The following is a 12,028-nucleotide window of genomic DNA, read 5'->3' as shown; positions in this document are numbered from 1 at the left end:
ATCGATGTGCAGAAATCACAAGCATTCCTATACACCAATAACAGAAAAACAGAAAGCCAAATCAAGAGAGAATTTCCTTTCACAATTGCTACAAAGAGAATAAAATATCTAGGAATACTAACAAGGGATGTGAAGGACCTCTTCGAGGAGAACTACAAACCACTGCTCAAGGAAATAAAAGAGGACACAAACAGATGGAAAAAAATTCCATGCTCATGGTTAGGAAGAATCAATATTGTGAAAATGGCCATACTGCCCAAAGTAATTTATAGATTCAGTGCTATCCTCATCAAGCTACCAATGACCTTGTTCACAGAACTGGAAAAAACCACCTTAAACTATATATGGAACCAAAAGAGAGACTGCATAGCCAAAACAATCCTAAGCAAAAAGGACAAAGCTGGAGGCATTACACTACCTGACTTCAAACTATACTACAAGGCTACAGTAATCAAAACAGAATGGTACTGGTTCCAAAACAGAGATATAGACCAATGGAACAGAACAGAGGCCTTGGAAGTAATGCCACACATCTACAACCATCTGATCTTTGACAAACCTGACAAAAACAAGCAATAGGGAAAGGATTCCCTGTTTAATAAATGGTGTTGGGAAACTGCTTACCCATGTGCAGAAAGCTGAAACTGGACCCCTTCCTTACACCTTATAGAAAAATTAACTCCAGATGGATTAAAGATTTAAACATAAGACCTAACACCATAAAAACCCTAGAAGAAAACCTAGGCAATTCATTTAGGACATAAGCATAGGCAAGGACTTCATGACTAAAACACCAAAAGCAATGACAACAAAAGCCAAAATAGAAAAATGGGATCTAATTAAACTTAAGAGCTTCTGCACAGCAAAAGAAACTCATTAGAGTGAACCAGCAGCCAACAAAATGGGAAAAAATTTTTACAATCTACCCATCTGACACAGGGCTAATATCCAGAATCTATAAAGAACTTAAACAAATGTACAAGAAAAAACAACCCATCAAAAAGTGGGAAAAGGATATGAACAGACAATTTTCAAAAGAAGTCATTTATGTAGTCCACAAACATATGAAAAAATGCTCATCATCACTGGTCATTAGAGAAATGCAAATCAAAACCACATTGAGATACCATCTCACACCAGTTAGAATGGTGATCATTAAAAAATCAGGAGACAATCAATCCTGGAGAGGATTTGGAGAAATCTGATTGCTTTTTCATTGTTGGTGGGAGTGTAAATTAGTTCATCCATTATGGAAGACAGTGTGGTGATTCCTCATGGATCTAGAAATTGAAATATCATTTGATCCAGTCATCCCATTACTGGGTATATACCCATAGGATTATAAATTGTTTTATTATAAAGACATATGAACACGCATGTTCACTGCAGCATTGTTTACAATAGCAAAAAAAAGACTTGCAACCAACCCAAATGCCCATCAATGATAGTCTGGATAAAGAAATGTGGCACATATATACCATCAAATACTATGCAGCCATAAAAAAGGATGAGTTCATGTTCTTTGCAGGGACATGGATGAAGCTAGAAACCATCACTCTCAGCAAACTGACACAAGAACAGAAAACCAAACACTACATGTTCTCACTCATAAGTGGATATTGAACAATAACACATTGACACGGGGAGTGGAACATTATACACTGGGGCCTGTTGGTTGGTGGGGGGGCTAGGGGAGCGATAGCAAGGGGTGGGGGGGGATTGGGGAGGGATAACATAGGAGAAATACCTACTGTAGGTTACGGGGGAGATGGATGCAGCTAAACACCATGGCATGTGTATACCTATGTGACAATCCTGCATGATCTGCATATGTACCCCAGAAATTAAAGTATAATAACAATGATAATAATAAAAAGAGACACCAGTTGTACTGAAAAATAAAAAATTATCCAGGCATGGTGGTGCACACCTGTAGTCTCAGCTATTTGGGAGGCCAAGGTGGGAGGATCACTTAGGCCCAGGAGTTCGAGGATGTAGTGAGGTATGACAGCACCACCGCACTCCAGCCTGAATGAGAGTGAGACTTTGTCTCAAAGAAAAAAAGAATATATATTTATATATCATATATATATATGTGTTTTTGTACATTTAAAATATCATATGTAGATATATAAAAATTTATATATATTTTAATATATAATTATATACTTCAACATATACTTTATATAGAATTAAAACATACTTTTTACAATATTTACTTATTTATATGTATTTTAAAATGTATATATAAACCATATGTGTATATTCTCTATATAAGCATATCCATAGATAAATATTTATATAATACTATATTCAGTTAGTTTCAAATCACCTTTGATTTTTTTTTTTTTAGGGTTGAGTTAAACAGTTGTAAGGACTAGGAAAGTGGTTTAAAAAATATTTTTTACTTGGGACTAAAAATAATAATCAACGGTGATTTGAAACTAACTATGAGTAAAGGGATTATTTTATTTATTTACACTATTCACAGAGCAGCCATTTTCTGTCACAACTTGCTGAGACACTGGTTCCCTGGAATGAGCTTCAAGAGGGCTGTCCAGTTTTTCTTCTGTGCCAGGCACTACTCTGACAATGGGAACCTGGGCTCTGCTCCTTTGCAGTCTTACAGACAGTCCCCTTTCTTAGAGTTTCCATTTGGGGGACATCAATGTGCTAGACCTCAGGAACGTCAGGGGAGCTGCAATCAAAGCTTCTCTTGTCTGGACTTGGTTGAACGTGGACTACACACAGGATTATGTTATTTATTATATTGAAATTAAAGGTAACTATCATTTACCATGTTCAGAGTCTCAGCCAATAATTTTCAAACTTTATTTAATCTTTACAATTTCCTATGTGACAACTATTAAACTTATCTCTGTTTTGAAGAAGAGGAAAGGAAAACTTGATGCTGTTTAAGCTAGTGGCAATTTCTACTGTCTCTCAATTTCCCTCTTCATTGGCTTTGAGTGCTTCCTCTTGGCGACACTGAGCTTGTTAGTGTTTAATTAATCACAATCACGTCTTAAGTGCCATTCCTTGAATTCATGGAGGGTGGTCATCATCCTGTTTTACTCATCTCTTAATCCACATTGGTAAGCCTATTAACGGCCGCATATACGCAGTGAAGACATTTTTAGTGGCAGAATAAAGACTACTGGATCACTTAATCCTGGATTTTTGAGTTTTATGCCGTATTATCTATAGATTATGAGCTGTGGCTCTGGTAAAGAAAGGTAGAAGTAAATCTTGTCTATTAGTCCCTTAAAAGGGAAATGCATAGAGGTGACGAAACATGTATTTCAGTACAGTTTAACAGGTAAAAATGATGTCTATGAGCAAACTTCTATGTACCATAATTAGAATTTTAAAAGAGACATAGATTGAGACTCAGACAGGTTTTTATTTCAACATTGAGTCTCATTTGGATGGGTATATCCTATTAGATTGGGAGTTCTGCCATTTTTTTAGTGTGTTTACTTTCCATTGTCATAATACAAAAGAATTATTGCAGTCATGACATTATCTGAGACCCATAAATAGAACAAAGTGAACAAAGTGGAAAAAAGTTGAGATAAGTACAAAAACTGAAAATCCTAATCTCACAAGAAAGTGCTGAGACAGCTGGGTAAAGACTCACATGGTCCAGCCAGCTGCATCCCACCAATGACCCTCCCAACTCTTCACTAGTGACACTGAAGATGATATTCTGCAGTTCTCTCTGCACCCTTAGCTGTGGACTAGCCTAGAACCATGGGCTGCCATAAATAAAAGACTTTCAAAGTTCTGCACCAAATTGAGAAAATCTTTTTTTTCTTCCTGTCCGAAGAACAATAATGTTTTGAAGTTTCCCCTGGAGCAGCTGCATGGCACCAAATTCTAAAAGACTCAATCACCAATGTTCTCCAGGAGATGGTCCAGCAGATCTGCAACATTTTCAGCACAAAGAACTGAAATTCCTCACTGGGCTTGATCAGTAGCTAGAATTTCTGGAGGCCGGTTCAGCACAAGGAATTAGTCTTTATCTGAGAAAGAAAGTACACATCTGTTGTGCCTGGGACATTGACAGATTGCAAATTAAGAAATGAAAATCAATAAATGCCTTCTCTGTGTTAATAGGCTCACTGGAAATCCCAGGCAGTTGGAAAGGAAACTTAGATTTGGACCCAATTTTAGTCATTTTGGTCTCATGTACTAATATGTTGCTTTAAGCTTATAAATATTCATTCAATTCAAAAACTTTCCTTTCTGCTTCATTTATCAATGTATTGAGTCATTTTTGTTAGATTGTGTTTCAAAAATAAGAAGAAATTGTACTTTTTGGTTTGTTTTTGACAGAGCCTCACTGTCACCCAGGCTGGAGTGCAGCGGCAGGATCTCGGCTCACTGCAACCTCCGCCTCCTGGGTTCAAGTGATTCACATGCCTCAGCCTCTGAGTAGCTGGGATTACAGGCATGCACCACAATGCCCAGCTTATTTTTGTATTTTTCCCATGTTGGCGAGGCTGGTCTCGAACATCTGACCTCAGGTGAACCTCCAACCTTAGCCTCCCAAATGCTGGGATTACAGGCATGAGCCACCTCACCTAGAGAACTTGTACTTTTGAATAGGGAGAAATTGCATTTTTACCTTGTAATATATAAAATTTGTCCAATGATAATTGCTACATTTTCAAAATTTGTTGTTTATAAATATAATCCGCCTGCTTTCTGGTTTCTTTTGTTTGGTGAGGATAGAGGGGTACTTAAATATTTACAGTAAAAGTCAGGTCTTACTCAAACTCTACAAAGTGCCCTTAAACCTTTAATCTGCCTTCAAATCCAAAAGGAACATTAATTCTATTTATTAATACATCATTTTAAATATCTCTCCTCCAGGCAATTTACTTGTCCTTGCGAATATATTGGTAAATTAAATAAAGACTTTACTATTTTTTAGTGGACCACTCTTCCTGAGAAGACAGCTCTAAACATTAAGTAGGTAGATAGAAACTCTTCTAGGGTTCCATGAAGGAGATGAACACTTCACTATAACAGATTATATCAGCCAAAGTGAATTCAGTTTTACTTATGCTTTATTAGAGAAATCATATCTGATGACTGTTGATTCAGTGTGAGCAGTTGCATGAACTAGAAACTAAAGTGAAATATAGAATCATCCACCTTGAAACTTCAAGTAAGTAGCAAATACCTTTTATTTGCTGGCTCTGCGGAGGGTGCCATTTACAATGAAAAAAGTAGACACATTCTCTGCTTCCAGGGAATGACGGAGCTTCCAGTCTGGTGGGATGTGGGCGAGTGAGCACTTAATTAAAGTAATGCTAATGACTGTGACAGGGAAAGTACTGGATTCCGGAAGCATGTAGGACTTGTTTCTGTCAGGGAATACATCCAGAGGAGGTAACTGCTAAGGTGGCATCTCAAGGATCTGTGGGAGTTAACCAAGTAAATGTGTGATGCTCAAAGGATCCGAAACAGGGAGCAGCAGATGTGAATGCGTGGTGGCTGGAGGGAGCATGCAGGAGCAAACAGCAAGGAGGATTTAGAAATAGAGATGGAAGGTAGGGAGGAGAAAGAAGTTAGAGTAGGAAGCAGGTTGCATTGTAAAAGGCTTTGCAAGCAGTTATGGGATTATGATTCACAGAAGTTATCACTAGAAATACTGGTATGTTTTAAGTAGTGCATTGATGTAACCAGATACATATTAGAAAAAACTCTTACAGCTGCTTTTTGAAAACTAGATTGGAGTTTGCTTGCACATACTAGTTAGAAAGGTGGGAAGTGGACCCATTAGGACATAATTACTGGACCCAAGGAGATAGATAGGGTTTGGAAGGTATTTATTAGGTTGTAGTAAAGAGAAAGCTGAATGTTAAGACTGATGACTAAACAGAGGTATTAAGATGTGGTGCTTGCTGAATTTTGGGGATGCCATAGAAACAAGCTCTAGACTAAGCTTCCAGATAAAGTATCAAAAATCAAACCAGAGAACTGTCCAGATACAAAAACCCACTGTTGATGATGCTGCTCTAGTAAGAACTAGAAGTAACTTCCATTCTCTGATGCCATTTCTTTGCCTAAAACCTGAACTTCCTGCCACAGAAAGCCACCAACTCAGCCAACAAATATAGAAACACCATGCAGAGTCTGTATCTTCTTGTGGACATGTTAGGATCGAAATTCATGCAGATGCTCCAGATTGGCAAGTCTTTCTTAGTGTCAATGTCCTATCTATAAGGGAGGCTTGCAATTTACATTATGTTGCCAGCATTGGTGAATTAGTTTTCCATTGATGCAGAATTAATTAATCAAAAACTCAGCAGTTTAAAACAACACATATTTATTACCTAACAGTTTTTGTGAATCAAATATTCAAGAGCAGCTTCTGTGGGCTTAGAATCTCTCATGAATTGCAGTCAAGATGCCAGCTGTGGCTGCAGTTGTCTGAAGGTTCTATTTGAGCTGGCGGATCTGTTTCTAACATGGGTCGCTCACATGGCCACTAACAGGAAGCCTCAGCTCCTCATCACAGTCATGTGGGCCTCTCCATGGAGCTACAGTTGTGGTATGTGTTCACAACATGGCAGTTGGCTTCCACTAGAGGAAGTGATAGAAGAGAGATAAACATAGAGGAAGTGCACATTTTTTTATGATTTAGTCTATTATTTAAACACCATCATTTCATTGTATTCATTAGATGGGAATCACTAAATCCAACACATAGTCAAAAGGAGGAAAGAAAATAATATGAGAAAATCTGTGAATATATTCTAAAACAACCACAACTAGAATAACAGAATTCATAATGTGAGAGTATCCCTTAATGTAGAAAGGCTGTTTTACAGATGATGAGTAGCCATGGTTATGATAGATGATGAAATGATGATACTATAGATATCAAAAGGAAAGTGACGTTGGATATGGGGGCTGAGTTGCAATGGATCTCCTTGATGTCGTAGAGGCTTTCCCAAATGGTAGTCACGAACCTGTTGTAAGTGGCTAGGCTATCTACTAGGTAAGTGGTAAGGGTGCATGGGAAGTGTAGATACTGAAGCACAAGAAGTGAACAAAATAGCATACTAGTGGAATCCATAACTTATTCCCCTTGCACGATAAAGTACAGCTAGTCCAGGGCATAGGAGAGATTATTAGTGGACAGCCAGCCTTGAAGATCAGAAAACTCTTTTTCTGGCTGGGCGCAGTGGCTCGCACTATAACCCCAGCACTTTGGGAGGCCGAGGTTGACGGATCACCTGGGGTCAGGAGTTCGAGACCAGCCTGACCAATATGGTGAAACCCTGTCTCTACTAAAAATACAAAAATTAGCCAGGTGTGTTGGTTAGCCTGTAATACCAGCTACTCCAGAGGCTGAGGCAAGAGAGTCACTTGAACCTGGGAGGTGGAGGTTTCAGTGAGCCGAGATCATGCCTCTGCACTCCAGCCTGGGCCACAAGAGAGAAACTCTGTCTCAAAAAAAAAAAAAAAAAAAAAAAGAAAGAAAGAAAAAGAAAAAGGAAGAAAACTTCTTCCTCAATCTTTAAGTGATGCCTTCAAGTATCTGTGTGTATGTGTATGTGTGTGTGTATATGTATATATATATATATATATATATATATATATCACACACACACACACATATATATGAATGAAAGGTGAAAGATTTTATCTGGAGAAGCATGGAGAGTAATAAAAAACTGAAGTAAACATTGCTTAGTATAAAGAAATAAACATTATACTGACTTAAATTAGGTTTTTATATTGAGTATGTTTTGGTTCATGATTTAACATTAATTAGAAATAAGTTTTAATGGATCACTAATTTTTGGCTGGAAGAATGTTTTGACTTCCAAGTGATAGAAGTATGCTCCCTAAGTAAGATAAAGTTGTTTGAATCAGCAGAAGTTAGACCTGCCCCTCATCCCTATCACACACAAACATGTACTCTGCTGACTGGCACTTGGGTAAAATGAGGCAAAGAATGATAAACTTCCATTATAAGGGATTGTAAGGCTACATTGTAACAGCCTTCTGGCAGATGGAACAGTAAAGAATTAGACATACTCTTTGGACTTACAATTAGAGAAGGAGGTCTAGACAATGCAACAACTGAAGTTTGGGTTATTTGGTTGCTGTCAACAGCTTTATACACATCTTGTTCTACAATTGCATGAAATCTAATCTTATTCCTTCAGTTCTATGTAGAAAAGAAATATGGACTCTTGATATCCTTAAGGAGGCACTTTTCTTCCTTCTTCAGTTCTATGAAGAAAAGGTGTGTGCACTCTTGATATCCTTCAGGAGGCACTACTAAATCACCTGTTGTTACACACATACGTCTTCAGGAAAAAAATGCTCAGTGTATGAAAATATTTTGTACTGAGACACTATCTTGGAGAATGAGAAAATGGGTAGTTAATGCCATTCTTATTGTTCACATAGTCAATAAATAGGCTTTCTTTGAGCCCGTGGATGGCACTAAGAAAAATTCTGATCAGCTGGTCCAGAAACTTTTGTATAAAACACATGTGTATGCTTATTTGTTGCTGGCTGGGTGGGTGAAAATTATGTGGCTATAGCAGTCATGATTTGACCCTCATATCCATATGAGCAAACTAAAATAAAAAATTCTTTTTTTTTTTTTAAGAGACCAGGGGAGAGCGCGAATGCAGTCCCCCACTACCACAAATTATGCAGTCGAGTTTCCCACATTTGGGGAAATTGCAGGGGTCAGCACATCCGGAGTGCAATGCATAAGCCTCGCCCTGGGAAAACCACCTTCGTGATCCTGCCAGTTAAGTATATAAAAAATTCTTAAATGTTATGAGGTCATCATATTTACTTATAAGTAGATATAATGCATATTACATCCTTTCTGTTGAAAAGAGTTACTTACTCTATATATGTCTTTGTGATGAGGCTCTCTGCAAAAAACTAAAAATAAAAATGGTAGGGGGAATCCACTCAAAGGAAAAAGCAAGTAGTGGGTAAGAATGCTTAGAATCCAGATGAAGTATTGCAGATTTTAAAATTCAACGCATATTAACTTATAGGTAAAGCTCACAGCTATTTAAATCTGTATTTTATGTAGTATAAAAAATATGTTCTTCTCTTTATTTGATCTACCATACCCCAAGAATTACCAAAGGTTTTTAATATTCACTTATGTAATTGATATAAGCTGCTAACTTTGAACTTTCACATGTGTTATCAAAATTTCTGGGTTTTGCTATTACTGTTGTTTTGATAAAGGAGATATATTTTCTGTAACCCAGCTAAACAAAGACTTAGACGGCTGAATAACAGTAGCCCATGGAAAGCAATTGTTCTGAGTGTTACAGAGGAACTACCTATTCTGTGTAGTAGTGCATTTGGCTAATGTACACAATTCAATAGTTTTGTTATGTGTCCTTAATGAATATCTAAGTCTTTTATTATAATCATCATCCAGCCATTAAATATATGCTCAACAATGGAATACTAGAGAATGCAGATAAGGTATCAAAATTAGGGTGGGAAGAATCTTTAAAAATCCATTTAAAAATATTTTAATGGAAGGTCTAATGTGGTCATATTAGGAAGCAAATAATAGTGTCATGCTGAGATGACTAATTTTGGCTTATTTTCTGTCACTTATTAATTATAAAAATATACTTACTATCCAAAAGGTATGAAACTTGAATCATTTTACTACGCTTGCCAAATTGCATTCTAAACTGTATACTAATTGACAATGCAGTCAGCAATATGAGTGCTTTCTAACCCAACAATAAAAAACAATTAAAAGACTTTTTTTAAAAAAAGATGAGAAAAATTAAAATGTCATGTCAATAAATTTTACTAAATAAATGACGAAATGGGTAGTTAATAACACACTGTTCACATAGACAAGAAAATAGCCTTTCTTTCAGCCCATGGTTGGTACTAAAAAAAATTTGGATCAGTTGGTACAGAAATCATTTTGTAATGAAGATATACATCCCTAATTTTTTAAGACTCCTAATAAGGAACTTCATCACCAAGATCAAGGATATTTCCCTTTAACAAAGGAATTCTAAAACTAGAATTACCCCTATTAAAATTACGCATAAGGCACAATCCCTTGGTCACTCCTGTAATTTTGCTGGAAGTATGAACCAATGCTTTAATGTTTCATATAAACAAATAATATGAAATTGGCTTTTATAATATGCAGATAATGGTTATTTAAGGTGAAAATATGAGAACTGACCCAAAAAAACTGAAGAATCAATGAGAGTTGGTAGACAGAAAACCAATACGCTAAAACCATATATTTCCTACTTCTATCAAGAGTTCAGAATATAACATAACAAAATCCCATTCAAAGCAGAAAGACACACACACATGTATATATTGAAGACAACTCAACTTGAAAAAAGATTATTGGAACTGAAGAAAAAGACTCTAAATTGATTGCCCATAATATACGATTTAATATGTTTTTAATTTTTATTTTCATATATAATTTATTGACTTTCTATTATTGTAGGTAAAGATTAAAACTTTTTTTTCCTCCTCATCCCCTGCTGTCCCTCCCCAGCCCTCCACCCCTCAACAGACCCCGGTGCATCATGTTCCCCTCCCTGTGACCATGTTTTCTCATTGTTCAACACCCGCCTGTGAGAACATGTGGTGTTTGGTTTTCTGTTCTTGTGTCAGTTGGCTGAGAATTCATCCATATCCCTACAATGGTCATAAACTCACCCTTTTTTATGGCTGTGTAGTATTCCATGGTGTATATATGTGGACCAAAGGATTATAAATCGTTCCATTATAAAGACACATGCCCATGTATGTTCATTGCGGCACTGTTTACAAAGGCAAAGATCTGGAACCAACCCAAATATGTTTTTTAAAACCATAAAAATTCATCAAGGAAAGAAAGACATTTAAAAAGCAGTTATGAAAAAATTGGATAATAATTTGAAAAAATACATTAGATTTTATGCCAAAAGTTTGGTAGAAAGTTGTATCATTAACAGCTTAAAATACTGGGATAATTATACCACCTAATGATTAAAAAAAAAAATTCAAGAAAGCATTAAAAAATGACAAACTAATTCTGCTACATTGCAAAGGGTAAAACAAACTGATTTTTTTGCTCACAGAAAAAAACAAGTGGGCAGATACTTACCATAAATAGAGAATAAGGATTAATATCAATATAGCCAGATACAGTGGCTCACATCTGTAATTTTAGCCCTTGGAGAGGCCAAAACGGGAGGATCGCTGGAGACCAGGAATTTGAGACCAGCCTGGTAAACATAGCGAGATCCCATCTCAAAAAAAAAAAAAAAAAAAAAAAAGATTAATCTTAATATAAAAAGGAAATTTTATTAATTTTTAGGAAAAACTCATTTACACTGTAACTAGAATGAAAAGCTACTTGAACAGGAGACAAGTAGTAAATGCCACTTTTAACATGTCAAGAACTAGTACTCACAAAGCTACAGAGCTATAGAATCAAGAACAAGTAATACCACATCAGTACAATGTAATAAACACCACCACCACACATACCCCTTCAATTTAAAAAGCAAAAATATCATCAAAAGGTCAAAATACAGAAAAGATGAACATATTTGATCACATTGAGAAAAAAAGTATGGAGTATATAAAAGTATTTATAGCAAATAGGAAAATTAAAGCAAAAGACGGGAGCAAATGATTCACATACGAAAAATACACATCTTCAATAAACAAGAAATTGTAACTAATAATTAAAGATATGTAAATCCATACAGTAAAAGAAAAAGAACTGCTAAGATTTCCTTTGAAATAGTTACTGAACACAGTTCTGCTAGAAATGCCTACTGGTACAATCCTAGAAATATGTTTTAAGACCCTAAAAAAGCTAACACTATGATTCAGATTTTACTTAGCATTTATCATAGGGTAGTAGATATGGGCAAAGGTTTATGTAAGAATATTAAACCTTGCTTTATTATGGTAAAAATTTATGGTAGACATTTAAATATCTACACATAAAGAAATGGAATAGTTTGGCATG

General features: G+C 36.1%; 1 pseudogene; it reads right to left on the bottom strand.

Annotated features, from left to right (window-relative positions):
- Positions 1 to 8,648: 8,648 nt before the first annotated feature.
- On the bottom strand, positions 8,649 to 8,800 carry LOC116566204 (annotated as a pseudogene).
- Positions 8,801 to 12,028: the final 3,228 nt, after the last annotated feature.

This window comes from Sapajus apella, unplaced genomic scaffold (genome assembly GCF_009761245.1).
Source record: "Sapajus apella isolate SASKATOON/1434 unplaced genomic scaffold, GSC_monkey_1.0 scaffold42, whole genome shotgun sequence".
In the NCBI taxonomy this organism is placed as follows: Eukaryota; Metazoa; Chordata; class Mammalia; order Primates; family Cebidae; genus Sapajus; species Sapajus apella.
This window is presented reverse-complemented; position numbering and strand designations above follow the sequence as displayed.